Source organism: Tamandua tetradactyla, chromosome 5 (genome assembly GCF_023851605.1).
Source record: "Tamandua tetradactyla isolate mTamTet1 chromosome 5, mTamTet1.pri, whole genome shotgun sequence".
NCBI classification, from domain to species: domain Eukaryota; kingdom Metazoa; phylum Chordata; class Mammalia; order Pilosa; family Myrmecophagidae; genus Tamandua; species Tamandua tetradactyla.
In genome coordinates, this window is record NC_135331.1 from 15632133 (window position 1) to 15655683 (window position 23551).

Genomic DNA, 23551 nt, shown 5'->3' on the forward strand with positions numbered 1-23551 from the left:
GAAGGGCTTTATACTGAATTGTGGCAAACCTGCCCAATAGGAGGGCTCCATACTGAATGGCGTCAACTCAATCGCTAGGCGGGCCCTGTATTTAATGGTGGCAAACAGCCCAATTGGAGGGGTTTCTCCTGATTGGTTTCAGATGAGTGCAACGATGTTGCACGTAAAATGGGGTAAGTTGATCTAATTAAGTTACCTCTTTTAGACCTTTATTCATGAATTCTAGGTGCGTGGAAAGAAGGCTGTTCCCTTCAGTCGTGTGTTTGCATTTTTGACAAAGGCATTTGAAGGAAAAGTCGAGGTTGCCACAACACTGTAAATATCCACAGGTGGTTCAGATATTCAAAATATTTAACGATTAGTGCAGTCTACCAACAGTTAGAACAGGAGCGGCGTGAACAACGCTTTCAGCTGCAAAGGATGGATCCCTTCTAGGGAACTAATCTAGAAAGGAGAGGACGTGGAAGATTGTCGTGAGGAAGTCAGTTTATTACTTTTAACAGAAACTTTTTATTTTGAGATAGTTGTAGATTCTCATATAGTCGTAAGAAATAATACAGAGGATCCCATATACGTTCTCCCAGTTTCCCCCAAAGCTGACATCTTGCAAAATTATAGTACAGATCACAACCAAGGAGTTTAAATATTTTAAAAACATAAATTTAAAACTGAGTCTTGAATATGTTATCTGTGCCATGGTACAAAAAGGGAGACAGTGAAAAAGTGAATCTCCTTTCTCCTTTGTCTTTCAGACATCTGTTCTTCTCCCTGGGATTATTTTTCCTATTCTTTCTCAGATATTTTATAAATTAATGAACATGATGTATGCACTTTTCTTCCCCCATTTACGTGAGCACATATATATCCACAATACTTCACCCTGCTTGTTTTCCTTCATATCTTGGAGGTATGATTTTTGGTAAGAAGAGAACTTAAAGTAAATTTTCAAGATGAGTTTGAGTTACCTGAAAAACAGGGTGGAAGGGTATTCCTGGTGGAGGGAAAAGGATGAGCCAAGATCCAGAAGTAGGAAGGACACTGAAGCTTCCAAAAAAAAAAAAAGGAATCAAGCCACTATGGGTGGAAAGAAGAGAAGGAGCAACAGAGTGGCCAAGTGGGTCAAAGTGGGTCATTGGCTTTCAGACCACTTTCTAAGGGACCGAGAATTAATACTCATGTTCCCCATGTGGCCCAAACCCTGAAACACAAAGTATGGCTGATAAGGATATTTCCCATCTTTTGCTATAACAAACTTCCACTACTGTAGACCAACTCCTCACTCAAAGGACCTGTCTGATTCTGTGAGGCTGCATGTTATCCCAGTCCTAAAGAAGAGAGCTTGCGTAACCAAGGGAATTGCTGGTTTCTTCAAAAGTCGGTATTTTTTCTCTAGCGTTTCTCCAGGATTCTCCCAACCCCCTGCAGTCTTCTCAGACAGCTAAGGACTCAGAAGAAAGAGCAGTGGTGGGGGGACAGCAATTCTTGACGATTTCGCTCCAATTCACAAGAGACAGCAAGATGGGAAAAATGTGTCTCTGATTATGACCTCTCTCTGCTTCCTAAAAGCTTCTTTCTGAACTTTTAAGTCTCCTCGAGTTTCAAGCCCGCTTTTTCTTTCCCCTGTTCTTTTCTCATCTAAATTAATCTTAAAAAGCTATAAAAAGCCTCTGACACCATAAATTCCCCTGTAAACCCTGGTTTTATAGATTTAATTGCCCCTTTTTACAATGCTGCATGCTTGGGTCCTGAAACACTTCAGTTTTGTAGCACAAGTTCAAATTCATAGCAAGAGTCTGGGCCACCCCGAGATGGGGTTTTGAACTCTGGGAACCCAGGAGGCACCTGGTTCTGGCCTTGGCTGGGCCAGCCCTGCTATGGTTTCATCTTAGGCAGCTGCAAGTTGCACGAGATCAAAATGAGACTTGTTCTTAATCAAGAACATTGCCGGATCTCTAGAGAACTCCAAGTCCTCAAAGGCTGCCTGAAGTCCCCAAAGTTTTGGTTGAAGAGAAGATCTAGTAAAGCAGCATCAACAGTAACACTTTAGTTATTCTAGCCATGTAAGCAGGTACCCTTTATTGAGTGCTAGTAACTGCAAATTGAACTTTTTGTGCATAATCCTCACCACAGTCCATTATTATTATCACAGTTATTTCAAATGAAGACCTCTAGGTTCAGAGATGGAATTCATTTGACTAAACGTGTACAACAGGCCAGGGCTGTGGTGAAGAGAGTGAGACGCCACAAACCTCCAAAATTGAGATAGATGACTTTTTTTTTTTTTGTTTTTGGGTGCAGGGTCCTGGGAGTTGAACTCAGATCTCCTACGAGATAGATGTCATTTTAATGCAATATTTTAACAAAATCAAAGTGACAAACTATGATCTGCAGACCAGCCACCTGTTTCTGTAAATAAAGTTTTATTGGAACCAGGACTAGGATTAGGGTAAGGAAAGTAAGGTTGAGTTATACATGTTAGGTTTGGATCCTGTCTTTCTTTAAACTTTTGATGTTTGTTCGTTGTGGATTTTTCCCTTAATTTTGATTTTTTTTAAACACTGCATTAGAATATTATTTATCTTGATTCCTGAGTTTTTTTGCACCCCCTTAAATTTTCTACCCAAGGTGAATACCTCATTCACTTCATCCTAGTTACAGCCCTCTCACAGTATTGACCCAATGTGGTCATTTGTTCACCCAGCTGATTTCCAAAGTGATTAGAAATTGTGCCCAGGAGTCCACCATTCCTTCCAAGTGCAATTGGTGCTGGTCTGTGCAGTGGTAACAAGTTGAAGCCAGTTTTCCCTTTAAACCACAACTATTCAGACCTGAGAGGGGTCAGTTTCCTATATACAGTTGCCTCAAGAATATTTAGTATGGAATTATCCTGATACCCCCTTGTAACTCTGCATCCTCATCAGTACCTTCCTGACCCTCACTTCCAGCTCTGGGGCCACTTCACACTCTTGGCATCATTCATTCCTTTAGCAGATGTTTATGGAGTCCTACTATTTCCCAAACATTCTTCTAGATGCTGGAGATACCGTAGTGAAAAATAATTGATCAAAATTGCCATCCTTGTGGAGCTTACATTCTATTTGAGAAGAGAGTTAATAAACATTAAAAGTTAGTATATTATATAGGATGTTACAATGTAGTAAGTGATGTGGAAAAAATAGAGCACCCTAAGTAGGACTGAAAATGCTAGGTATGAAAGGAGTACCAATCAAAAGTAGGGTGATCGGGGAGACTTCACTGAGAAGGTGACAATTGAGTGAAAAGCTGGAGGGTATGGGGAAATGAGCACTCTGGATATATGATGGAAGTCCAGTCAAAGGGAGCAGCCAGTGCAAAGTTCCTGGGGTGGGAGAGTACATGGTGTGTTCCTAAGAGTGGTGAAGAGGCCAATGAGGCTGGAGCAGAGTAAAAGGGAAAATGGTAGGAAATCAGGTGAAGATCATGGACAGGGAGAAGGGACAGATCCTATGGCCTTTACATGAGATGGGCATCACTGGAAGATTTGAGGACAGTAGTGACATGACCTGACTTTCATTTTAGTAGGCTTAATCTGGTGGTACTCAGAATAAACTCTAGAAGAGTGAGGCTGACAGCGAAGAGACCAGGGCGCAGGCTCCCCCCACATTCTAGGTGAGTCATCTTGGTTCATGGCTTTGAAACAAGACAGTAGAGGTGTAAGTGGTGAAAAGCAGTTTGACTTTTTCTTCAACCTACCTTCTCTTTGTACATGAAAATTCCCACAGTCCCAAGGTGTGCTACATGGCCACTTGGTCTCCCTAGGAAGACCAGTTGGTTTGATCACACGTGCTGCCTTTCTTGAATAAAGGGTCAGCAGTGAGTTTTGCCAGTAAGACTGGCTTGGAAAGTTCACATCCTTTCTCCTGCCCTAATTAGCCTCTAAGGACCTTCCCTAGCCTCTGTTTTTGCCCAGTCTATAAAGTGGGGATGATATACAGCAGCAAATCGTAGCTATGTGGAGTAAATAAACCGTGGCATACAGAAGGTGCTCAGTACGTGCCTATAAACACACATCTCTCGACCTGGAAACAAGGAACTGGCTAAAAAATGGAAGGCATGAGAGTCTAGTGTTGTTTCCTTTTTACCTCGAAAGTTCTGCCCCTGAAATTTGGAAAAGGATGTATTACTTCAGATTGGGCAAATTTCCAGGTTAAAATGTGGATTGTGGAGTCTGTAGAATAACTGGTTCCTCGGTAAAACATTTTGTTAGTCAGACTTTCCATCTTCCTGTGAATTAGCTTCTCGAGCATTTCCAGCTTGATAGAAATCTAAGATAAGTTTTGCAAATGGGCAGAGGGGAGATAAAGTAGGATCCAAAGGGCAAGGAAATTTGGAGCAAGTGAAAGGGCCTTGAAGGGGGAGTGGGAGTTCTTAAGGGCAATTTTTCCCACCTTATGCCTGGGCAAAGTCGCTTTTTAGTTTCATCTGTGTTTTTCCCCTGTCATTAACTGTACTCTATTTAGGATCCAGGAGCCCTGGATTCCAGTCCTGGAATGACCCTGATTTTCTCTCTGGCCTCTTTATGTTAGTTTCTCCCCTTTAACCAGGCAGTTGCTTTTCAGGTTCCTTACACATCATGCTGCCTCCTGCCCTTTGCATGGGCCATTTCCTTTACCTGGGATGCCTTTCCCCCCCGCTAGTCAACCTGCCTCCCTCTCCTTCAAGCTTCAGTCCATACATTCCCCTTCAGGAAAGCCTACCTTGAAGATTCCTCACCTGCACCCGAGACAGGACCCTCTAGCACTGACAACCTCTGCTTGGCTGCTCAGTGCACATTTATACCGATTTACTTAATTATTTATAATGGTTGGGTTAATGTCCCTCCTACAGGCTGGTAAACTCCAAGAAATAGATCTGGGCTCAGGCTTGCCCACCACCATATCACCAATACTGAACAAGTGACTCCATGGCCTATTGCATTGCTCTTAGCCTCCCTAAGCTTCAGGGGTCCCACGTGTAAATGAATACAATTTGATTTCAAAGGCCTCTGACATTCTGTTGTGATTCTGTGATACCATCTGGGGCCTCGTCATGGAGGACAAGGCAAACTGGAGTTTGGCCAAGGCCTGGGGCAACCATGGCTGCTGCGAGATGAGATGCATTCTTACTGACCACTGAGCCAGGGAAATGGAGACCGCCCTTTCATCTCAGGCAAGAGATTGGAATCTCCGACAACACCAGAGATTATCCACCCTTTCTGATTAGTCTGCCTCATCGCGGGGGCCAAGAGAACAGCTTGAATGTTACCCAAATCCATCTAAGTTTCTCTGGGAGTCATTTTCAAACTCAGGGCTTGATTCTGTTGAGAAAAGGAATGATGTCATTGTTAGGATTTAAAGGCATTGAAAGATATTCACAGACATACATTAGTGGTTGGAAAGAAACTAAGCTCTGCTTGTTTAACAGTGTTTCGATATGGAGTAGCCCAGACTGGTAAATTTCCACGTAGGCTGAAGGTTCACCAGGATTTATCTGCAATACTGCTTTATGGGAAGCGGAGCATAATACTCTGATAACACTGGGTTAAACTCTCATTGGGCCTGGGTCCCTTACCACTGTCACCCTGCCCAGCCTGAATTTCGGTAAAAGCAAATAAAATCTCCCAATCTGGTTCTCGGTTTGGGAGGGGGTAGATCACCAGTGGGAGCTCTGGTCTCACCAAGATTCTCTGAGATACTTTGATCAAGAAGTTCACCTTCTTCTGGCTTTCCATAAGACACCACCTGGGAAGTGCTAGGAAGGAATTCTACAGCAATTCTTTACCGGTTCAAAAATCATCTGTATCTTACCTTCAGAGTTGAGACGCAGTTCTAACCACACTCGAGGGCTTGTCCTGCGAAAAGACTGACCCATGCTTGCCATTTCCTCACCATTTGGGACAACCCTCCCCTCCCTTGACTTTGCCTGTTCTTTGCATAAATTCAAAATGGCAACCCCACTACCTCACGCTAGTATGCAATTGATCTCTAGAGGTGGCCAGACTCGGGTTCAAGTTCTGCTTGTGCTGTTTGCTAACCATGCAGCACTGGTCAGGCTGTTTCATCACCTGTCCAAAGGCACAATGATAATAATGATACTTGCATTCGATTGTCTGTCATGAGAGTTCACGGAGATGCTGTATTTTGATGCTGAGCACAGGGCCTGGTACTCAGTTCAGCATTCATGTGTATCAGCTATTATCATAGGTATTTTTCACTAGTTCCTACTTGCATGCCTGCTACTGTTTTCTTCTCCTCCTTTCCTACTGTTCCCAGCCCCTATTACTCCTCCATAAGCCTTTCTCTCCCAAGCCTCCATTCCCATGCAAGAGGTGTAGCTTTCACTTCCAGGCCTCTCCTCAACCTATAGACTCTTCCTTATGTTTCAAGGCTCATTTCTGAGGTTGCTATCAAGAATCAGCAAAATGACATTTATTCAAGTGCCTGGCCTGTATTAGGAGCTCAATAAATGGTTTATTGAAACTGTTGACTCCTAAACAAATGCCTTATAAGAAGTCTTTATCTCCTGTCTTCCCACAGTAAAATCTCTATTCTGGAAACTTTGCAATCAATAGTTTGTTTCCCTAGGAGAGGTAAATATTAGATTAAATGAAAATGTTTTATCTTTGATTCTAGTGCTTTGAAGTGCATTAAGCTATATTCAGTTATTCACACCCTCATGTGAATTAGTTCTGTATTTCTATTTAGGGTGACTGGTAGCTAAGATTCAACTTTTAAATTGCAGAGTATGTACGAGGGGAAGACAGGCATAATAGAATTGAGAATTTGGTAGGGTAAGGAGAGGGCATCAGGACAAATTTTGCTTATTACACAGTATGGCTAAGACTTATGCAATGTGTTTATTCCTGAATAACTAGTCTCAGCTTCATTCCAGAACTTTCTCTTTGGCTTTGAAACTGGTGGTTAGATTATTTTCATTGACTATGTCAATCCTTACTTCCCTAGATTTTCTATAGGAGTCTTTAAGTTCGAATTTCTTTCAGATTTCTACATCTGAGCCAGGGACAGTGTGTGTCCTAATTACTGTCATGAATTCAGCTTGTAGCATAGAATCTGTCATATATGGTTGGCAGTCACTCAATATTTGTCGAATTGAATATTCAATCTGTTTTTGCCCTTTGTTGATGTCTTCTACTTTAAAACTCTGGTCTTTTACTTTTTCTTATATACCAAATCAACTCTCCATGCTCATTCTCTCTCATTTCTAGAATTCATTGACCTAAGGTTGAACAATGTATCTTAACTTACATTTCCAGCAATGTGTTCAAAAGCTTTGGCCTGCTCTTATAAGTATCTCTTTGGTTTCCAAATATTTTCATAAGCCTGGATATTTGAGCCAGCTTGTTCTGTGAGTTTGTTTAAGAGGAGTTTGCATCTAGTTTCTTTCCTTAAAAGAGCAGGAGGTAGAGGGAGAGTGATAAAAGGCCCCGTTTAAGCAATTTCTTTGGGACTATGGGTTTTCCTTACCCAGATCTAAGTGGGATCCACACTCCCATGCTCCAACACCCTCCCCCCGCTCCCATTTTCATACATTATATGTGCCTTTTCCTGCAAAGTCCCAAATACCTGACCAGGTGAGGGATTACAGGGACTGTGGCAGAGAACTTTGCCTAGAATGGTGGTGGAAAACTGGCTTATACCAATTTGGAATTCATTTATTCATTCCTTAATTTCTTCATCCAATAACCATTTATGGAGCTTCCACTCTGGGCCAGGAGCTGGACTAGGTTCTGGGGATATAATGAATAGTGGACTGGATATAATCACCATATTCATAGACCTTACTGCCTGTTGGGGAAGCCAGACAATTAAACAAGTAATGACAATCCTTTCATTATGAATGGGATGGCAGGGGATCGCAGAGGTTATCTGATATGTCATGTGTCCATTGGGTGCCAGGAATTGTACACAGTGCATTTTATCATTTCTCTGGGTTTAGTTTTCTCATCAGTAAAATGGGAATCATCAGAGGACCTATTTCATAGGGCTGTTATGAGGTTTGAGCTGTAATTGTGGAGTACTTAGACTAGTGCCTGGAAAATAAACCTGCTAGCCCACTTAATTCATTTATGATACTCCCTCCACATCTAACCTCTCCTACTTTGATGAAATGAGGAAACAGATGGTGTAACTGGGGCTCTGAGTGCTTAAATTCCTGGGCTTGAGTCCTTAAAGCCTCTAGGGAGAAATCTGGGAGACTACCTTTACATGATAAAAGAGTTATGTTCACAATTTGTGCCCTAGGATCTAACTTCCTCAGTCCAGACTGGTGGAAAATGACTTGAGAAATTGTGGAAAAACCCAAATCTAACCCAGGGGGATTCACAAACTAAATTCAACAACAGCTATTTGTTTTTCCTGAGCTCTCTCAATTCTGAAAAACTAGAAGAACCATTTTCTAAAAAGAGCGTTTCTTCTATTATTTCTGGATTCAAGGTAGGTATGAAATAGGAGAGAGTTAAATGATCCAGCGTCCCCAAACATGATCATTTGGCCTGTGGTTTAGGGAGGATTTAACAGCTGCCTCGAGTGAGATCTCAGACCTGAGCCAAACCTGAATCCTGCATGCAGTCTGGCAAGACCACAAGGGCAATTTATCCAAAAACAAGGGAAGACTCTCCCCTTCCTGCTGCCATCTGGGACCCCAGCAAGGGAAAGTGGAGAACAGGCCTGTTCTTACTGCACCTCCAATAATGCTTACTGTGCATGTGAAGCAGTCAAACCAGAAAATACAATCTGATGCTTGCAGTTTCCCTGTTACTCTTCCTGCTTTCAAACAAAATAAAACAAATACAAGCCCAATTCTCTTGACACGTAGAAGCTCCAATTCTGAATAATGTCATTTGGAGTGAAATGAATACTCAACTTAGAGGAGGGGCTGCTATTAGGTAAAATATGACCTCCAGAGGACAGATTCTTGAGCTATCACTAAACTGATCTGTAAAAAAAAAAAAATTATTCTGGAATAATGTTAATTTTTTTACAAAAGGTAGAAAGTTAGGTCAGCTCAACCATATAAATAAAACTAAATACATATGGGGAAAAAAGACCGAAAGGAAACAACACAAACCATCACTATATCGCATTTGGCTTTAAGTGGTAGGAATCTTTGCGTTTTATTTACCAACAATTGGATGAACTCTCCCTGCCCAGCCCTTCCCCCACAAAAACATTCCAGGAATAAATCTCTCCAATAATAGAATTAATTCAACTCTTAGCAGTATATCAGTAATGACTGCTTATCTCTGGAAGTGGGCCAGGTAAGAAAGAACTTCCTGTTAAGGCTACCCCGTTTCTCTTTCACACAGGAAATTATATCTGATGAAAATAACCATGAGACATGTTATCATAGTAGTATTTCCTAAAATACAGTTCATGGAACACTAATACTGGGAGGTGTTCCCTCCAAAAGGGCATCTTTGGTCAAATAAATTTGGGAATTTGGACATGACCCAGACTGCCCACTGTTTCCAACTGCTGAGGCTCACCACACACCTGGCTGATTGAAGGTTCTGAGAAGTCCTGCAGTAAAGCTTATTTAGCTTTGTTGAGCCCAACTTTTCACAAATTCTTTGGTCACATGCTCCTTTATTTCCTGTAATATTTATTCATGGGAATAAAGGTCTGGGGAATAACAACAATGAGAAATAAACTATGTTTAACTGTAAAAGTGTCCACAATTTATTCACCCTTCCCAGAATCCATGCCCTTTGCGGTGGGACTGGGCAGTTCCTCCTATCAAGAACCGGAGTCCATTTCCCCACCTCTTTAATGTAGGCTGGCTTAGTGATTTGCTTTGGACAATTGAATGTAGCAGAAGTGATGGGCTGGCATTTCTGAGCTGCAGCTTCAAGACTTCTTGCACACATCTACCTTCTCTCTTGGGATCCTGCCAACACTGTGAGAGTAAGCTTGCACTATCCTGCTGGAGGTGACAGGCCATGTGAAGCACTCATGAGCAGTCCCTGCTGAGTCTCTGCCAGATCAGCCAGCCCCCAGCCAACCCAGCAGCTGACTGCAAACATATCAGTGAGTTTAGTCCTGCCCAGAGGTTCTGTCCATCCGAGCTCAGCTTACTTGAACTAAATAAATGGGTTTGGGAGTGGTTTTTATGCAGCAAAAGCTGATTGACATAAACGCTACAATAGAAATCACCTTGAACCAGTTAATTTCCACTTTTAAAAAGTAAATAATATGCAACTCTCAGGACATTGTTATTCATAACAACTTGAAACAATCACGAGTGATTCTGACACATTTTGTGTTATAGAATGTACTCTTGAAGACACAAGCGTGGGTCTTCAGCTATATTGATGCTTTTTTCAGGGAGAATAAAATCTGGCCCCTAGTTACAACTGCACACAGTACAACCTTCCTAGTTCTCATCTAGTTCAACAAGTTTCTCTTTAACTTTCAGTTTTGTGAGTTCCTACAAACCAGTGTTTTCCCCCAAGACGCCAAATTCACTTTGCTTCCTCTGTAGTTTCATGGAAGAGGTAAAAGGAGTAAATGCACAAGATACAAGTGAGGACTTAGCAAGAGTAGGGGCTGGAGCTGGGACTGGGAGTGGGAAAGGAGACTTTCCAGAGCTTGGGAAAGCAGGAGTAAGCAAGAAGGAGCAAGCCAGTTGTAGAAAGTGAGATCTGGAAGGAAAGTGTGGTAAAAGGCAAAGAAACTCACGAAAGGGCTGGTTGATGATGCCGATCTTGCACGCAGCCTTGCCATCTTGTAAAAAGAGTTTTATTTGTCCTCTTTTGTGAGAGCCCTGGGAGGGATCCATTAAAGGAACAGACCCGAGGCAGTAAGTGCAGGTCTGGGGAAGTGCATGTGCCTGTGTGTGCTTGCCTGGCCTCCCTCTGGCACATCGCTCCTACTCCACTTTTACAAGGGCCAACTGGGTTGCAAGGTTAAAACCAGAGGGGACCAATTGGTGTTGTGGGGGTTTTTTACAAAGTGCAAAGGATCAAAGTAATTAGTGATAGGCGAGAGACCAGGCCTGTGAGAGAAAGAAGCCAGCTAATCTTCTGCACACACTTCTAGGGTTCCTCGGGCCTGCTGTGAATGTCTCCACATATCACTTGTAAATGGTGCATTGCGGGGTGCTGGGGTGCTGGAGGACGGTCCTTCGGTGTCAGGAAGTAAAACGGGAAGGCCCCAACTCTGAATCAGGAGAGCTTTGGGGAGGTCTCCAGGCAGCTTAAAGGAAAGCCTTGAAAGACTTAGACCTTGAGTGGCGTGACCTGGGGTGGAGTGACCTCAGTTTCCTAATCTATAAAGTAAAGATAACAGTTATTATGGTTATGGAATTGTTATGTTAAGATTGATAATAATGTTTGTCAATTGCTAGGATCAGTACCTCGCATAGTAAGCACTTAGTAATATATTAAGTATTCCGTTTCTCTTTCTCTTCTTTTTTCTTACTGCCTAGTACCCTAGTGTTTCATGGTTTCCCTTCTTGTGTATGGAAGGCTAATTGAACGCTGTGTCCATGTCCAGTTACTCTGTGCGTCCCCCACAGTACCTTACCCAGAGAAGCTGCCCAGCTGTTTTGATTTACTCTGCCAGAAAATAAGAGTGAACTTACGTGTCCTCAGAAGAGGAAGAAGCCAAGGAGAGAATGGTGGCTGTAGCTGTAGTATGAGGACTTTGTTAGACTCAGTGAAGAACTTCCAGAGTGGGTAGAGAAACTACAGGTCTTTTTTTTTTTTTTTCTATTTTTAATGCCAAAGAGAAGATTACTGCCTTTCCCTGGAGCTCTCTGAGCAAGTTTATATAGTCTCAACTAGGTGTAATTTTAAGTGTGTTTGGTGTCGAGGGGGTGGTACTGGGAATGGTGACCCCTCGATGTCCTTACCTGCTCCAGGAATCATTCTGAGACTCGAGGCAAAAACAAGCAACTTTCCTGCCTGTTTCCCTCCACCATTTTCTTTGCAGCTGTCTCTGCATTTCAGAGTCCATGTCTCTGCCAGGGACTCTATTTTGGGATTTGTGGGAACGGGGCTGGTTTTATCTAATAGGAAGCTCTAGAATCTCAGCAAACTTGTCCCCTGGGCCTCCTGCCTCACTCTAGAGCAGGGGAGATTCAAAGGGGCTGCATCAGGACCCACAGCCCAGGGCCTATGCAGAAGGGAGGGCAGGGTACCCTTTCCCACAGTGCACTTTCCTAGCCACGTGTGACCCCGTCACCACCGAGAGCAGCACCCTTCCAGGCTGCAGGCCATGGTGAAAACCGACACTGACTTCCCAACATATCCCAGGTCTCTTTCCACACTGAGCAAGTGGCAGGTGGTGGGACGAGGAGGGAGCCCAGCTCTGAGAAGCCTGGGGAGGGGGTCTTGGGCCTCAGGATCCAGCACCTCTGTGAGTCCACACGTGGGTGTGCACACTTCTCATCAAACGGGCAGGCTTGTGTGCCTGTGGTCGTGTGAATATTACAACACCTGTATTTGTTATGGGGCATGCCTGGAAATGTGCATATCTGTGCTTTCATGGATGTGGGCATGTTTCAGTTGATTCATATGTATTTGCATGTCTGTTTTCATCACACTCTGGAGGACATTATCTTTAAATGTTTAATTTACTCAGTCTGCATCAGTAATACATTGTTATAAAAGCTAGAAATCATACAGAAGCAACATATATATATTTGGATATATAATAATATAACAACATATCATATAATATGTTATATTTATATGTATAATACATATACCATATAAAGAGATAACCTATTGCATATGTAGACGATGCAAAGATCTGTCACCTGGAGATAACCACTGTTAATAAGTTGTGCACTTTTTCTAGTCTTTTTCCATTCAAAGAAATATCCTAAAATGTATGGTCTGTGAGATTAAGAACTTGGTTAGTATTAGGCACCACTGCATATCCCATACCTGGTAAATATAGTCATCCTTGGTTGTATAATGAATATATTACACAAATATGTATTACAAATGAATAATTGTGTTTGAATATATTTGCAAAATTTATCAAAAATAAATTTACCGGGCGGGCCACGGTGGCTCAGCAGGCAGAGTTTTCATCTGCCATGCCAGAGACCCAGGTTCGATTCCTGGTGCCTGCCCATGCAAAAAAAAAACAAAAACAGTAAATTTACCAGTGTAGGGTCATTAATTTATCAAACTACAACACTGACCGAAGTAGAGTCATAAAATATGTAGTTTTATAGTTTTCTCCCTATATGTATTTTAAACATATCCCATGCTTTAGATATCTTCCCCAACCTCCTAAGCTCACTGGGAGGAACAACAGAGTAATGCATTGCATGGGAAATCCATATATAATTTACTCTATCATCCACTGTTATACATTTAGAAAATTTCTATATTTTTGTCCATTGCAAACAAAATTGCAGTAAGCCCCTTTTTGACAAAGTTGTATTCATGTTTTTAAGCTATTTCTTGCATGAATGACTAGATGACATTACCAGGTCAAAGGGTGTGCAATGGTCACAGCTCTTTTTTTTTTTGTCATGGGCAGGCACTTGGAATCAAAGCTGGGTCTTCAGCATGGCAGGTGAGAATTCTGCCACTGAGCTTTTGACAGCCATGTTTTGCTTGCCATACAGTAGGCAATGAGAAGACTATTGCTGAATGAACGAACCAGTGACTGAGTATCAGTCTAGCCCTAGAAAGACAGATACTCAGCCCCTATGTATCAGAATCTCAAATGAAGTTGCAGTACTTAAGAAAGAAGGACCAATTTCTACTGATGCTAATGGAAGAGTCAGTCTTGGAGAGAGCACTCTTGGAATTGTGGTCCCTCTCCCGGTACCTGCCTCCATCGATGCAGGGAGGATGGAAGGTGGGCCTCCAGGTGTGGCGTCCACACCCTGCTGCCATCCATCAAAGGCCTCCTAATGAGCAAATAGCCCTAATGTGTGAACATTGATTTCTGGGGTGATGGCAAAGCCGACTTGATTTATGACCTATTTCCTTCCCATCGATGATGCGCCATTGATCTCCACTGGCACTAAAATATTTACTAGGGAGAAGAGATCTGGAAGGAGCCCTGGCCAGCAGAAGGGGTAGCACGGGGTTTTTAAATGAGTGCACCAGTGACCTGTGAGTGAGAGTGAGAGATTCAGGAAATGAAGCTTCTTGCCTGAAAAAGACAATCCCAGGAAGAAGGTCAAGGTGGCCCAGGGACATCCTGGAGCCTGGAAAACCACACTGGCCTCCAGGCTAGGGAGGGGGATGGCAGACTTGAGCCCGAGTGTGACCCCTTCCTGGACCACTCCACCTACAGTAACCACCCCCAGCCCCTCTGGGGTGACACATCACCCTATTGTTTCCTTTTTTTTTCATTCAAGTATTAGTGTCATACAGTAAAACTCCCCAGTTTTAAGTGTACAGCTTGGTGGATTTTGGTGCCTGCACACAGGGGGCCACCACCCCGGTGCTCATGGAGAACAGTTCCCTCACCTTACAACACATCCTCAGCCCCCGACTTCCAACTCCAGACAACAATCAATCTGCTGTCAGTACAGTTTTACATTTTCTAGAATTTCATATAAATGGAGGATCACACTATGCAGATGTTTGTGCTTGACTTTTTCACTTACATGATGTTTTTGACATTCATCCGTGTTGCTGTGTGTTCCATGCGATTGCTGAGTAGTATTCCACAGTATGTAGATATATACAATCTATCCATTCATAGTCGATGGGCATTTAGGTTGCCTTTAGTTTGGGGCTATTATGAATAAAGTTGCTATGAACATTCATGGACAGGCTTTGTGTGAACATAGATTTTCATTTTCCTTGGGTAGAAACTCAGAGTGGGATTGTCAGGTCCTATGGTAGATGTCCCTTTATAAGGAAGAGCCAGACTGTTTTCTAAGTGGCTGTTCCATTTGACATTCTGGCCAGAATGCTTGAGAGCTCCAGTTGTTCCACATCTTTGTCAACACTTACACCCTATTTTAAATCTCTGCAGAGCACTTATAATCCGATTTATTTACTCTGTTATGTATCTATTTGTCTGCCTTTTCCTTTGTAGACACTGAGCTCCAGGAGAGCAGGAGCATGTCCCCCTTGCTCCCCACTGTACTGTACGCCTGGAAAGGTGCTTGGCTCGCCGTAAGTGCTCACTGCCATTTATGCAGTGAATTGATGGGCACCTCTGGGCTGGCACCCCCCAGAGAACGGGTGGTTATTCCTCAGTCCCACAGCCGAAAGTGCCTCTCTGGGATTTTCCAGCACACTCTCCCAGGCCTAGGAACCACTCTTTACCCCAGGTCATTGTCCTTCCTACTGACTGTTCCCAGGTCTCCAAGGCCAGAATACGTGGAGAGCTCACCCCCTGCTTAAAACTTTCCTCAGTTCTCCATTCGCTTCACCTTGAAGGTCCGCTTCCTTGACCTTGACCTTAAGTCCCTGGCCAGTCTCCTCTCCCAACCTGTCTCCCTTCCCCCATGGAATCTACATTCTGAATGTTTTATGATTTTATTTTCTCCTTATATCCAGGCCTTTGCATGAGCTGTTCCCTTATCCTGGAATCTCTCCGCTCTTCGGATCCCCTCAGTCCTCACCTCTGAGAGAATCGGGAAAGGGGAGAAGGGATGATCCCAATAAAAACAAGAATAATAAATACAGACATTTATTGAATCTTTACTCTCTACCAGACTCTATCCTCATCCACGTCTCAATGAGGAAACTGAGGCATAGAGAAATAATATTAAAATTCTCAGTAACCATCACTTACTGGGTACTATGCATTTTACATAAATTCTCTCGTTTCTCCCTCTTCAGGATGCTGGGCCACAAGTACCATTATTAACCCCATTTTACAAATAAAGAAATTGAGGCTAAGCGAAGTGACAGCACTTGCTCAAGGCCACACAGCTCACAAGCAGCTGGCTGAATTTTGTCCCCAGCTCTGTCTGACTCCACAGCCTGAGTGTGATGTCTTCAGGAAGCCGATGGCTCCAGGGGGAAAGGGGCCGCTAGGAGGGAAAGGAGAACATATGCTCTCATCACTGCCATTGGTTGAGTGGGTGGCATTATTCTAGAGAACTAGTACTACTGGTCATTCTTGTGGTGGCCCAGAAGACACAACCTACTGTCCCCATGTGACAGGTCAGGTCACTGAGGTCAAAGGGATTAAGGTCACGTAGCCTGTGATTGCAGAGCCAGGATTTGAACCCAGGTCTGTTTGTATTCATAGGCATACACTTCAGCCTCTGAAGGCTTCTGACAAGTAGACAGCCACTGCTGTGTCCTCTGGGGATCAACCTTCTGGCCCTCCCTGACACCCCTCAGAAGGAAGGAAGCCCCCCACCATCATAGTCCACCACAGAAGGACACAGTCTATCTGCATCTGGGCAAATGACAGATGAGGTCCTATCAGCCCCACCCCTACGGTGCACAGTAAGTCCATGTGCAATCTGTCCATGCATCAGGGGGACCCACACACCAAGTGGAAGGTCAGCTCTTGGCTGGCTAAGGTCCTGGAAATGCCAGTCTGCCGTTTTGTGTCTGATGGGTTCTAGCTCAAGGCAGGCTCTGGGTCCTGAGGTCGGGCTACCCTGGTATCTCAATGCCAGACCTTCTATTTCTGTATAAATAAACTATGGAAAGCCTCATCCTCTCACCCTCCAGCCCCATAAATACACACATCTCCCCTCTGGCCCTTTAGAATCTCCACTGGCACATACTGCTCTCCCCCCGCCCCAACTTTGCCATCACACACATATAGGCCCATTGGTACGCATATACACACCCCCACACAACACAGGGTGCGCAGATTTATCCACAGAGCACACACACGCTCCTATCTAACGCATGCTCTTACACAAAATCAAATATGTACACATGCATAGTTACGCATGCCATACATATGCACAGCCAGACATTTGTCTGCACACATGCGCCTGTATTTACACATACGTACACCCATATAGAACAAACACATAACCTCATCGAAAGGGGCACAGCAAACCTGTTATGTTCCTTCACCCCCTTCCTTGTTTGGCCATGAATTCTGACATTCTTCAACTCGGTTTGCACAATGCAGAACCTTCCTGTGACCTACTTTTCCCAATACATAGTCCCTACTGAAACCCTCATTTCCTCCTTGGAGTATCCTAGTGAACTATCCCATCATGTCAAGCTTCATTTCTTTGAAGACACTTGATGCTTTTCAGAGACACAGGGAGGGCCCCGGTGTAGCCATTGGATATACTTAGAGGCCAAAAGCCAGGTGGATCTTGAGGCTGCAGGTAACCAGCCATTCAGGAGCCTGGAACAAAATAGATATGTTTTATTTATTTGCAGGTAAAATCACATCTCCTCTGGGAGGTTTTCCCTCCCCTATCAGAAATTCTCTCCCCAGGTTTGGTCCTGCCACTACACATTATTAGATCTGTGCTCCTAGAGACAGGCTTTGCCTTGTTTTAGAGTTTGCTGGAAGCTGTGAGCTCTGAGAGGACGGGAAGTGTGTCTAAATTGCTTTGCTTTCCCCATGGCTGGACTGCTGATGTCCAGTCCTTAGTAGATGCTCAATAAAAGGAACTTGAACTGAGTGAAGTTTTGCTGCTGCTGCTAAGGAATCTAGATTTGTTAATGAGATGTCAATCAACACATGATGAAGTAGGCTGAAAAATCAGCACCTTCCAGGAGATTGCAAACTGCCATATTTCATGGACCTGAAGATACCACTGCATCGTTACTTTATAACATGATGGAAGGAGAAACAATGCTGTCATATGACTCTGATACATGCTCACTTAATCATTTAGAATTTTACCTTATACTTATTGAAAGAACCCTTTTAGACTTATTTAGACATAGATTTATGGTATATCACTCTGGCGCATACTTAAAAAAGGAAAATATAAACAAAATGATTTGGTTAAAGATTTCCTAAAACTTCTCCAATTCTAAATCTGCGTTACTGGAACTCTCTTTAAATCAGAGTTGTTAATGCCCGTATTTTTCACCCAGTACTATCCTCTATCAAGCATAGGGACAATGCAGCATTTCTTAAGAATGTGCTTGGTCTGCTATTATTTCCAAAATTTCTTAACATGTATTGGCCATTTGGATTTCCTTTTGCTGTGAAATGCCTGTTTTATCCTGGTTCCATTTTTTAAAATTGGTTCATTTATCGGTAGGGCTGAGCTCTTAACCACTACCCTAGGCCAGCTTCTCTGACTGCAGAAAACAAGTATGTTTGATAAAGGGAGTTGGAGGCACAGCTCTTTCCTCCCAGGGCTGAGAAAGCAGCTCTTATTGACTGGCTTCTATCACTCATCTGATTAAAGGTACCACTTACTTCCAAATGCTTAGAGCCGGGGCAGGGAGCCATTCATAAAACTCATATTGAACGATCGGCTTTCACAAAGTTTGCCTTAATGTTTTTGCACGGTATTGATCTGTGGGGAGAGCTATAAAAATTGACACCAGAATAAACTTTGAAGGACGGCTCTCACTCAGCCGAACTGGGATCAATGCAAATCGACCAGGGCTATGAGGAAAGGGAAGGAACAGCTCCTTCTCCATTAGCTTGTCCCCGCTTGACCAGCAAAATATTTCTGGTTCTTTCTTGGCAGTGCCTAAGGCCTCAAACTCAGGTGCTGTGGTATTTAGGGTGGGTGCGGAGGCACAGGACACCCTTCATTCTGGGATAGAGGGACTCCCAGGTGCTTAGTTATCAGCACCCAAGAACTTTGATTTTTCCTTTTCTCTGCTAATCGTGGGTAAAGGAGTCAATGAGTGGAAGAGGGGGAATAAGTGTTTATTGAGCATTCACTATGCCCCAGGGTTTGGGCCGGGCACTTTGCAAATACCCAGGAGGTTGGCACAATTAATAACTGAGTGATCGGGCAAGTGACCCAACCTTTCTGAACTTCCATTTACTCCCATGCAATGCAGAGTATTCTAACACCTGGTTTATAGGATTGTCTACAAGTTTCAAGAGGTTAGCATATCACATAAAGCAGACTGTGAGCCTGAGAAAAGTTTGTTATTGCCTCTGTTAATCCTCACAACTATCCTGCAATTTAAATATAGCGGTCCCTGTGTCAAAGAAATGGAGACTGACGCTCAGAGAGGTTAAGTGACTTGCCCAAGACCACACAGCTAAAAAGAGAGAGCAACGGGATTTGAACTCAGGGGTCTCCAAATTCTAATCCCATCCTCTTTCCCTGAAAGCATGCTGCTAATTATAAATTACTGGGGGCAGCAGAACAGGTCTTAGATCAAAACAGAGGAGCTTTTGTGGCACGCGTGAGCTGTGGGTGTCTTGCAGTCCTCCTCTACCACAAGTAGATGCTTCTTCCTGCACTCTGCCACCCTGAACTAAACACTGATGGGGAGTCTTGAAGCATCACATTCAAGGACCTCTGTGCATTGCATTTGCAAAAGCTGAGACATAGAACTGGAATAGTGGGGCATTGCTGGGGTGCAATGTAGGAGGTAGGAGTAGAGAGGTAAAGGTAGTTTGTCAATAGATTCATTCAAAGAGAATGAAGGCCTACTACGAGTCAGGCCCTGGGCTAGGGGCTGAGGAAATAACGATGAATACTGCTGACATTGACATGGTGAGATGTACAACCCGAAGGTTACGAAACAGAGTAAATGATGAGTGCAGGAGACGGTTCCCCATTCTGGATCTGGAGCACCAGGGAAACTTTCCCAGAGGAAGGGGCATTTCAACTGAAATGAGAATGACTTGAAGAATGTCTTAAAATGCTGTCTATAAGGCACCTCATCTAGGGATTCTGGTTCAGCACGCGGAGGGGGGGGGAAAGGAACCTGTCCCCAAGGGGATCTAACACACAATCAGGTTTGGCAACCTCTATAGTTAAATAATCGCTTAAGATCATGTTTCTTAACCCTGGCTGTGCATTAGAACCACCTGGGATGCTTTGAAGACACTGCACTGGTGGGGACGCCCTCTAGACCAACTGAACGAGAAGCAGTGGGCTGGGGCCTGAGCATCAGCATTCTTTACACTTTCCCTGTTGATTCCAATTCACAGAGAATGTTGGGAACCCTTATCTTAGGAGGCATATGCAATGCTTGGACAAATAAGTATGCAAAGGAAAAGTCAGACTACCCTGAATTTTCTTTGACTGGATAAGGTAATAGCATGTATTAGGCACCTCATGCATACTACTTACTTTCCCATCCAGTAGTTATTTTACTTAATCTTTACAACATCTAGGTATCGTTATGCATTCCCATTATCCAGATGATGCCACTGAGAATCAGAGAGGTTGAGTTATGTGCCTAAGGCACACAGCTGGTCAGCCACAGAGGTTAATCCAACCCTGTGCATCCCTCACAATGTGGAAAGGTATGGAGCCTATGGAGCAAACAAGCTGTGGGTGACAGCTTCATCAAAAACATTTCTGGGCTGCTGGCCAAGTACGGCGATGGATATTTTGCTGTTGAGATATAGGGTGGCTTGGAAGAGGATTGGCAAGGGCAGGGGGCAGCCAGGAGGGGGCTTCCTGGGTGCTAATGGATGCCACGTGAGCTAAAAAACCTCGCAGTGAAGAGCGGCATTTATTATCCCCATCTCTCACACCAGAATATTTATAATTGCTTCCAGTTCTAAAACTTCAAAGCACAGCAGAATATCAGCAGCAATCATTTCCCCTTACCGTTTCTCCTTTTTATTTTTTAATTTTTCCTTTTCATTTGTGCCTACAAAGTATGCTTTGCTTCAAATATCCTTGTTTGGTGGAAGCAAGTCCAATGCTGGAACAGAAAACTCACCTCGGGCTGGTCATTACTTACTGGGGAGATCAGAAGCTGAAAGTTCCTTCCACCCTGTGCCATAAATAACCTTTCTCCCACACCAACCCACAAATCACTCCAGATTTTTGGAGTAAATAGTAATTGTGTGTTTTCCCCCATGGGCATAGCTGAGGGTGTATGTATGTGCGTGTGTGCCCTTAATTTTATTCTTTTTACCCTTGTAAAAAGTAACTTCTGCTCCACCCTCTGCTTCTAAACACTCTTTTAAAGGGATTACCACTCTCCAGCTCGATTTATGGGTTTGGAAAAGCACACTATAGGTTTGAGATTTACTGTGGTTCCAGCGAGCTGAGATACACCCCAACCCAAATCAGTGCCAGAGGAATGCTTCTCTATTGATTTGTTTTGGGGGACAGATGCCCTGACACCCTTTCATATCCTCCACTCTACCCCACTGTCCTACTGTGTCACTAGTCTGCATTCAGCTTCTCCAGGGTGCCCATGCCACTTGCCCCCACCCCAGTCTTCCATTCCAGCCACCCCTGGAGTGGTCTTTCTAAACCTCTGTTCAGGCCATCATCGAATGGAAATTGTTACTTTTGGTCTCTGCCTCACAACCTCCCAGTGTTTCCCTCTCTTAGTTTGGCTTCCTCCCCAAAGTAGACCTGGAAACAGGGACCTGAGGGCAGGTAGCTTATCTGGGAGATGCTCGCAAGGAGCAGAAATGGGGAAGTAGGGAAGGGGGTCAGGGAACAACGGCAAAAGATAAAGAAGCGCGTGTTTAAGAGCTGGTTCCTGCTGTGGGCAACTGGGGCTCAGTCTTACTGAGGACTTTGGAGGAACTGTGTGGAACACACCCTATGCCACTGGAGGACACAGAGCTGAGAGCATTTATCCATTGGCAGATAATCTGGTCTATTTTCAATTGCCTCCAAGGGTGTTTTCTCTGCACTTCTGCATTGTGCCTGGTATGGCTGAGCAGCTTTTTGCAACTTTGGAGAAAGCAAAGCGGAGACACAAGTTGATGCATGCATGATATGGGGTCCTGACATTGGGGTCCCGGTGATGTGGCATAAGGCATTGCAAATATCTGACACTCCTGTCACTCTCAGGCTAAAGCCCTGACTCCTTGGCATGACTTAGAGTGTATCCAGGGAGCAACACTTTCTTACTTCTGAGCCTCATTTCTTTCTCTGTCCCTCTCCCCTACTCAGCACTTACAATCCAGCTACATGGAACTCTTCTTACATCTGGTAATGGACCTCGATACAGTTATCCCTTCCACATGACGATTTTCCCCATCACGGATTCGATATATCGTGGTCGGCATGAGAGACTAAGTGGGAATTTTGAGGAATCCACAGATGACACACAAAGGCTAGAATTGTACAGATATCTTTAAAAGTTTAGTAACTCATAAATGCATAGAATATATGTACTGTTATGTATATTGCCTGTACAGTATGCATTTTACTGTCTACTAGCATAAATGGGAAGTGACATAGCTTTTTTTCTTAAAATTAAGTTTGTAGTAAAAGAACTGCAGTTTTGCATGCTGGTTTGTGGATGCAACGTGTGTTTATAGCAAACTCTGTCGTGACATCTTGCAGTGCTTTCTTCATCTCCGAGTACACCGTATTTTGTGTCATTTAATCACCATAAACTCTATTAAAATCATGAGTCCCAAGCACAGTGTTCCTAGTGGCTTGGAATGTGTTTCCAAGAAACAGAGGAAAGTGATGAATTTGAAGGGAAAAGTAGAATTGTTAAATATGCTTCATTTGGGCAAAAGGGCTGCTGCAGTTGGTACCAGGGCAGCGCTAATGGGTGGACTGTAAGACATATCCAGAAAAAAGAGAATCCGTAAAGAGAAGGCATTGCTCCAGCTACACCAACAACTGCAAAGCATTTGTACAAACCAGGAAATCTGGATCTCTCACCCATGGAAAGTGCAAAATTCTTTTGGGTGCAGACTTATTATAAAAAGGCATTCTGGGGGTTGATGGGTAGATCAGTGATAGAATGCTTGCCTTCTATGCAGGAGACCCAGGTTCAATTCCCAGACCATGCCCCCAAATAAACAAATAAATAAATAAGGCATTCCAGTAGACTCTGGCATCATATGAGAAAAGGCTAATTCCTTATATGATTCACTTAAGGAAAATGAAGGTTAAGGGACTACCCCTTCGGATTTTTAGGGCAGCAATGGCTGGTTTCAAATTTTTTTTAAAAAAAAAGGTTGGGCCTAGGCAATGTAGAAGTAATGGGAGAGGCAGCATCTGCCAATCAAGAGGCAACTGGAGAGTTTCCTGAAATCCTGAAAAAAAAAAAAAGTACATGAATTTTCGAGATCACAGGGGTGCCCCGCCCCAACCCCCCGCGTTGTGGAAGGAATAACTGTATGACAAGCTTCCATGCCTTTGTCTATCAATTAGACAAATTGACCCATTGGCAGGCCCTATCTAGCTTAAATATTCTAAGTGTGTGAGATCTTTAAGAGGAAGGACAGGGAAGATTAAGGCAGATCAAGAGAGTCAGAACTCTATGCTGGTTGAGGGCATGGATTTGGAGCCAGACAAATCTGAGTTCAAATCCTAGCTGTGTGGCTAGAGCTTAGCAGTTTCCACATCTGTATTACATCTCCGTTGGAGTGCCACGGCGAGGATTAAAGGTGCACGCAAAGAATGAGTTACTGAATTGGGCTCATGGACTGAGATTATAGCAGCTTGGGCACTGCTGAGCTCAAATAACCGTTTGCCACAATGTGGCTGTTAGTCTCTGTGTGAC

At 43.7% G+C, this 23551-nt stretch overlaps 1 long non-coding RNA gene across 1 annotated transcript; it reads left to right on the plus strand.

The window, feature by feature from the left end:
- The first annotated feature begins 41 nt into the window (after positions 1 to 41).
- LOC143682263 (uncharacterized) lies at positions 42 to 15670 on the plus strand. Its single transcript, XR_013175054.1, has 3 exons — positions 42 to 173; positions 15057 to 15136; positions 15524 to 15670. It is a non-coding gene; the product is annotated as an uncharacterized LOC143682263 (long non-coding RNA).
- The last annotated feature ends 7881 nt before the right edge of the window (positions 15671 to 23551 follow it).